Genomic DNA, 8,664 nt, shown 5'->3' on the forward strand with positions numbered 1-8,664 from the left:
TGGATACGGGCGAGAATAATAATAATAAAAAATAACTGACATATAGAAAACACATTTTTTGTGAAAAAATGATAAAAAAAAATTCAAAATCTTTTTGAAGTTTCCAAGCTCTTTTTTCTTAATAAAATGTAACAAAAAATATAATTGGGCCCTACTCGCTTCATCCTCACACTTCAGCCTCTCTCTATTTTTTTTCCTTTTTTTTCATTCGCCCTCAATTATCATTGGTCCACCAAATGACCTTTTTACCCTTAAAGGAATGCAACATGTAGTACACAGGATGCATCAAGATGGTCTATTATTTTGGGCAGACTTGTCCTAGACGGACCCAACCCCAGTGTTGAGTCCCCTAAGTCAAATGCACATGATGCAAATAAGCGTTCCTACTAGGGATCTGGCATGAAGTTGAGTTATTCTAGGTTCAGAACCTGGGTGTTTGTTCTAGACCTGGCTTACTCGAGTGGACAGCTCGAGCCGAGGGGGGGCAACGTACCGGGAATACAAAAGCTTCGCCGGCTTTGCAACTTGTCCGAACCTCATTCTAAGTTTGGGATATGACTCTAACAGAAAAAAGAAGTTACACGAAGTGCACACTTCTTCATGATTTAGAAGACTCAGAGAGAAGAGGGATTTCGCAACAGTTTATATACAGTTCACGGAATATCAAAGCGGTAAAAGCAATCAATTAGCACATTAGGCCCAAATCATGTAACAAAATCAGATAATGGATAAAGCCAACTATAACAATTATTCTAAGCTCGAATTCTTGAACCCTGAACCAGAGATTCTGGGTTTGCGTCCCCAGCAGAGTCGCCAGAGCTGTCACACCTCCTTTTTCCTACACCCGAAGGTATATAAGGGAGTTTTTCCAATTAAAGTGACATTATTCGAAATGAGATTCGTTTATTTAAAGATTTAGAGTCGCCACTTGGGATAATTTATGGTGTCCCAAGTCACCGGTTCGAATCCCAAATCGAGGAAAAGATTGACTCTGTATTGTATCCTGCGAACCAGAAATCCGGGTAAGCAAATCTGTTAACCCGGGAGAAGGTGTTAGGCACTCCCGATTTCCGTGATTCTAGCACGGTCGCTTAACCATTTATACTTGGCTTAAATTATTTAATTACGTGTTTAGAAACCACATGCATTTTTACCTTTACCGCTTTTAATTACGTGATTTACTCGTACTTAAAGAATTATCGAGTTACGCATACGTATACTCGTGTGGTTTGGCGTGTCAAGAGTCATGTCACGCGTACGTGTACACAATTCACAACACTTAATTTATTTAAGAAAAAAAAATTAGTCAAAGTCGCGCGGACGCGAACCTTAATTTATTTTTGAAAATTCCTAATTATGTCACGCGAACATGTCCACAATCACGATAATATTTTAAACGGCCCTAAAGGTTTCTCTAGGAATATTTATTATTTTACCTCTACATTATGAAATTAACACAAGAGCCATTTGTTACTAAGTGTCTAACTATGGCTTGCCTCAAATTTCCATTTTTTAAGACCCTAATTATTTAACACTAAAGTACTTGAGAAGTCCCTTCCAAACAACAAGGCTTTATTAAACCATTTTATTAGCGGAAGGGCATGAATATTTTGGCAACGCCGGCTACAAGCAAGGGCTTCAGCATCGAATCCCTGAAGCCATACCTACCAGTGATCTCTCATAATCTTTTTAACCGTTGAGGAGGGGAGAAAAACGAGTCGGGGCATGAATAAGAACTTTATATATATATCAATCAATAATAATCCCCTTTTAAACAAAGGCATAAACTATATGGAAACATCAATTGGTTACAGTTAAGACCAGGCAATCTATACATACATAGCCAAATTTTCAGAAGAAACTATTGTTGTATACAATCTATACCTTGAGCACAGTTGGACAACTTAACAAATGAATCATAACAAGAAAACAAAAGTATAAACAGCAGAAGCTAATAGAATTTAACATTCAAACAAAACTCCTATTCAAATTCCAATTCAAACATCCAAATCTATATACAAATTCAATCTGGTTCCAACTTGTGGCACTTCATTTGTTAGCAAAGGGTATGAAGGAATACCTGGAAATGAAAGTCAAAAGGGGTGAGATCAGAAGTAAAAACAACAGGAATCACCAGCAGCAACAAAACAGTCCCAGTTTTAATCCAGCTATTAACCCCAGATAGTTCAATGAAACAGTATATGGAAGATGGTTTCAGCCAATTCGAAATTGAAAACCAGAAAATAGAAATCAATGAAACAGTAAATTCCAGTTTTTTTCCCAGTATTTTCAGAATGTTTTCTTGTCTCCCTCTCTCAGAATCTCTTCCAAGTTTTCTTAGCTCTCTGCCCCTGTATATCCAGTGTATCTAGAGTGTATATCGAGTGTATACCGCTCTCTCCGCCCCCCTCTTTTTTTCTTCCTTTCCGAATTTCCTAGCCTTCTACCCTCTTTGAATGTTCTCCCTCTCTCAGAATCTCTTCCAAGTTTTCTTAGCTCTCTGCCCCTGTATATCCAGTGTATCCAGAGTGTATATCGAGTGTATACCGCTCTCTCCGACCCCCTCTTTTTTTCTTCTCTAATCTGATTTTCAGCTCCCTTAAATGGCCATTCAATTAGTGCATTTTCCACTACCAATTCAACTTTTTATTTCTTTAATTATCCACTTAATTGTCCACTCAATTAGTGCTTTTAGTTAATTTGATAATGCAAATACTACCCAACCACTATTAGAAGCTTCTCAATTAGTAAATTGGCCCAACCAGATTTTTCTCTTCTTATTCTCAATGGGTTTGACTGAGTTTTGGTTTTGGGCCTGGCCAGATTGGCCCTACCAGATTTTCCTCTTTTTATTCTCTTTTCCTTTTCAATTTTCTTTTCCTTTTTCTTCTCAACAATTAAAACTAAAATCCTAATTAATTATAAAACACCAAATTAACTTAAAAATACTAATTAATTCTAACTAATAATTATCACAAAAAATTAAATGCCAAATTAAAAGAAAATCACACAATTTGACTAAAATTACAAAAATATATTTATTTTTTTGAATTTTCATTTTTGTAAAACATCTAAGTATTAATTAATTTCAAAAAATGTAAAAATCAAATCTCAAATGAAAATGCTATATTTTTGTATTTTTAATGCATTAACAAAATTAAACATGCACACAAATATATGCGAACAATCAGGGAAATCACACAATAATTTCTAAAAATAACACATAATTAAAGAAAAGACTTAATTTTGGGAATTCTTTTGGAGTAATTCGTATGAGGCAAAAAATCGCATGCTCACAGTATTCATATTTGGCTGTACTATTCTAGAGTGCACAATCTGGGTGTCTCACAAGGAGATAAATTACCACATTTGTACTATCCTTCGGAAATATCAACTAATGCTAACAAACCATCCAAAATTTTGGGTTACTCTAACCCCGACTCGATCATGATATCTTATCCTTCTCTTAAACTATATCTGTTAGCTTCCATATGGCATAACTGAGTTCGGTGTGGTCAATTGTACATACCGCTGTCACTGTTGAAGGTAAATCAAAATGCTTATATCTTTCTTCCTGAATTATAGATAATGATCATCTTCACTAACTAGGTACCTCGTACCCTTCTTTATCTTGCTTCTTTTACTTGTTGAAACTTGTACCTTCTGATTCTCTCGTTGTTTTTTACCATAAAGGTGGAGAGATATTCTTACCTTAAGGCTCCTTATCAAGATGCTTACATGTCTTAGTACACACATGTTCTGCTGAAGACCTCACATTTATCTATCATAGGAATGATGCAAACTCGAGTTCCTCTAACTCAACACTTCCATAGCTATATCTCTTACCAAAACCTTCTGGATGTAGGTAGCGTTGTATTACGAATATAATAGAATTAGGAATTTGAATTTCTACGACTGAGCTCTATCATACGATCTAGAGTAAGAAGAAAGAGTGACTGTCCTAAATGCCCTAGCCTCCTGCTTATAAGTGTGGAGCACGACACACCCATAAATAAGACTCTACTAGACATGGCTTGTAGACCCCCTAGGACAGATGTGCTCTAGTACCACTTTTATCACGACCCAAATCGATGGGCCACGACGGGCACCCGGTACCTTACTCAACTGAGTACCAACGTAACATATCTTTCGTATCATTCTATCATAGGTAAATGAACCGGAGTAAAGCATAAGGGAAATACAAACTTATACATATGACATATTGGCCTATAAAACCAAAATAATCACTCGTACACTAAACATAAGTCGACAAAGTGATACAATCTTTCACGTACACTACATATGTCTATTGGCCTCTAAGAGTACATAAATGTCATAAAGGTTGGGAAAGGGCCCCGCCATACTAATCTATACATATCCTAATCATACTAACCAAATAAGCAATTCCAGAGCAAACGGAGAGCACCAACACTTTCCGTTGAGCTGATAGCTTACTTAGAGGACTCTAATCCTATCTATCGGGACCTACGAGCATGAAACACAACGTCCTCAGGCAAAAGGTACGTCAGTACGAATAATGTACCGAGTATGTAAGGAACATAAATAAGTATATAAAAGACATGGAAGAAACATGAGTAAATGAATCAACCTGTATGTCTGGATAACTCTGTAAATCATGAAATACTTATAGTATCATGCATATGCATATGGATGTCATGTCATGCATAGGTACACGTGTTCATAATATCTTCAAGCCTCTGAGGGCATCCCATCATATCATCTTGGCCACTATGGGCAAAATTATCAATGTATACCAGCTGATCAGGTGGCGGTGCATATATAACGTCGTAACCTTTTTCCATATCACATATACATATATGTATATGTATATATATATATATATCATGGGTCAATGTACATGTATAAATGAATGCAACGCATAAGAAGTACGTCAATAAAATCTTTCGGAATATCATAAGACCATTATGTCTTTGATTAATATCATGAAGTACACTTTTTTCAACTTACATATTTTTCTGACACCCATGAACAGGAGATGTAATAATAAGACACATGGGAATTCAAGAACATAGGAACCTCTAATACTTCTATGAATAGAGTCATTTTATGGAAGTTGTGCATTTGCATATATAACGCCGTAACCATTTTCCATATCTCATATACATATATATACCGTAACCTTTTTCCATATCTCATATACATACACACACACACACACACACACACATATATATATATATATATATATATATATATATATATATATATATATATATATATATATATATATATATATATATATATATGGTCATGGGTCAATGTACATGTATAAATGAATGCAATGCATAAGAAGTACGTCAATAAAATCTTTCAGAATGTCATAAGACCATTATGCCTTTGATTAATATCATGAAGTAAACCCTTTTCAACTTACATATTTTTCTGAGACCCATGAACAGAAGATGTAATAATAAGACACATGGGAATTCAAGAACATAGGCACCTCTAATACTTCTATGAATATAGTCATTTTATGGAAGTTGTGTCTTTGCACGCTTCGTTTGTGTCGTATGGATCATGCCAAAAGGAAATAAGGGATAGCCTTAACATACGTGAGCCGATTCTCTTGACAATCTCTCTAATACACGTCAACTGCGATAAATCACGTAACGGCGGATTAAAGTAGGAAAAAATTCGTATAATATTCTTGAGAAAGATTGTACCGTGCTCTCTTAGAATCGCATCTCATGTTGTTGTAGCGTTATAAGAATTTATATGAAATCTTGTTGAGATTTTCCATTTGTTGTCTCAAGATTTAGTCCCTTTTGATATGCTACATAGTATTTTCTAAAATTTCTATGAACGTGAAGTTGGAATTTTCCGTGTGATAGGGGTTGGATAAGTATGTGATGGATGAAAATGGACACAATCCGTATGCTATTAAAATGATAGCCTTACCAAGCTTATACATCTTCTTTAATTGTCTTTATCAAAATGGGTGATGACTTAGCCACAATTATCTTTAATTGTGCCACCTTGCTACATAGTGTAGGAATCACTCATTTGGACTTTAATCCACACCTAATTTGCTTCCACGTTGGGAAAATTAAACTTATTCAAAGATTTTAGTTAATCTCCCACTAAAAATTCATAATTACCTAATTATTCATATAATTAAGAATTATCTCAAATTACTTAAAATACTATTCACTTTATACACCTCACTATCATGGTCATGTGGTACCTTGTATGGCACTAGTCCATAAATACGGAGTATTATAGCTTGGACCGTATTTTATCCCAAATTGCCAAACATCGACGAAACTCATTTTCTTTGATTTGTTTACCCTCTTGCTTTCACAAATATACTTATTACTTGTTTGAAATAGCATAATACTTATAATCTCCAAATAATCTTATTTTTGAACCGATGTCAATTATCGTACGACAATTTGAACGTACAGTACTACATGGTGTAACATCGTCGTAATATAATACTACGGAGCGTAACATCGACGTAATATAATACTGCAGGGCATAACATCATCATAACATAATACTACGGAGCGTAATATTATCGTAATATAATACTACAGAGCGTAATATCTCATTCCCGAGCTTATATCAATTTGCTTATGGCGTTATTCGACGTACGAAAACATGAGGTGTAACAGTACATGCTGATTTTGTACATTTTTTATGGACTCTGATTGAGTTGAAATTTTGAAGGTCCATAGGAAACAACCTAGTGACCAATACTCATTGTTTCGCCATGTTTCAGCTTATTTTATGGCATTTCGTGGTCATGAAATACGAATTTGTGATCATATCTACTTTTTTATGTGTATTAGTACATGCTGCTTTTATATATTTATTTTGACAGAGTTCGATTGGCTCAAATTTTTGTAGGTCCTTAGGAAACGGCCTAGTGACTAATACTCATTATTTTGCCATGAATTTGGGATTCATTTTATGGTATTTCGTAGTCATGCAATACAAATTTATGATTATATTCACTTTTTCGTGTGTAGTGGTACATACTGATTTTGTAGAATTTTTTTAGGACTCCGATTGGCCTGAAATTTTATTGGTTCATAAGAAACGGCCTAGTGACTAATACTCATTGATTCACCATGAATTTCGAGTTCATATTATGGTCTTTCATAGTTGATAAACGAATTTATGATTATATCCACTTTTTCGTGTGTATTACTACATACTGATTTTTTATAGAATTTTTTTTGATACACTCTGATTGGTCTGAAATTTCATAGGTCCATAAGAAATAGCTCAGTGACCAATACTGATTGTTTCTCTATCATTAACGTTGGTTTTTTACTTTCACGTTCATATTATTGCGTTTAATGGTCATGCAACATGAATTTATAATTATATATACTTTTTTATGTGTATTAATACATGTTGATTTTATAGAATTTTTTTGACGGACTCCGATTGGCCTGGATTTTATAGGTCCAAAGAATACGGCCTAGTGATCAATACCCATTGTTTCTCCACGACTTTCAAGTTCATTTTTGGTATTTTGAGATCATGCGATATGACTTTATGATTATCCACTTTCGTATGCATTAGTATATAATGATTTTGTGAAAAATATTTTTGCGAACTCCGATTGGCTTGAAAGTTTGTAGGTCCATAGTAAACGGCCTAGCGACCAATATTCGTCGCTTTGCATAACTTTTCGGATTTTTTATTAGTGTTTTAGGGTCATGCAACACGAATTTGTGAATAACTGAATATATCTACTTTTTCTTATGTATTAGTACATATTGATTTTGTAGAATTTTTTTATGGGCTCCGATTGGTATGATATTTCGTAGGTCCATAGGAAGCGGTCTATTGACTAATACTCATTACTTTACCATGACTTTCGAGTTTTGATATTTTGGGGTCATACAATATGAATTTGTGATTATATCCACTATTTCATATGTATTAGTACATATTGTATATTTTTTTGACGGATTATGATTGGCCTGAAGCTTCGTAGGTCCACAGGAAACAGCCTAGTGATTAATGCCCATAGCTTCGTCATGACTTTCAGATTCATTTTATGGCGTTTCCAGGTCATATATCACAAATTTATGATTACATCCACATTTTCATGCATATTAGTACATGTTGATTTTGCAAATTTTTTTGACGGACTCTGATTGATTTGAAAATTTGTAGGTCAACAAAAAATGGCCTAGTGACCAATACGCATCACTTCCTCATGACTTTCGCGTTCATTTTAAGGCTTTTGGGGGGTTATGTAATACGAATTTGTGATTATATCCATTTTTTTTGTATATTAGTACATGTTAATCTTGTAATATAAAAAATTGACGAACCCTGGTTAGCCTGAATTTTCCTAGGTCCATCAGAAATGACCTAGTGACCAATACATATTACTTTGTCGTAACTTTCGGGTTCAATTTTGGTATTTTGGGTCATGTAATACAAATTTGTGATTATATCCATTTTTTCACGTGTAGAATTTTTTTGACAGCCTCCGGTTGACCTGAATTTTCATAGATCCATACAAAATAGCCTAGGGACCAATACTCATTGATCGCCATGACTTTCGGGTTTACTTTATGGCGTTTCATAGTGATGCAGCATGAATTTGTGATTATATACAATTTTTCATGTGTATTAGTATATGCTGATTTTATATAA

The sequence above is a fragment of the Nicotiana sylvestris genome, chromosome 4 (assembly GCF_000393655.2).
Source record: "Nicotiana sylvestris chromosome 4, ASM39365v2, whole genome shotgun sequence".
NCBI lineage: Eukaryota > Viridiplantae > Streptophyta > Magnoliopsida > Solanales > Solanaceae > Nicotiana > Nicotiana sylvestris.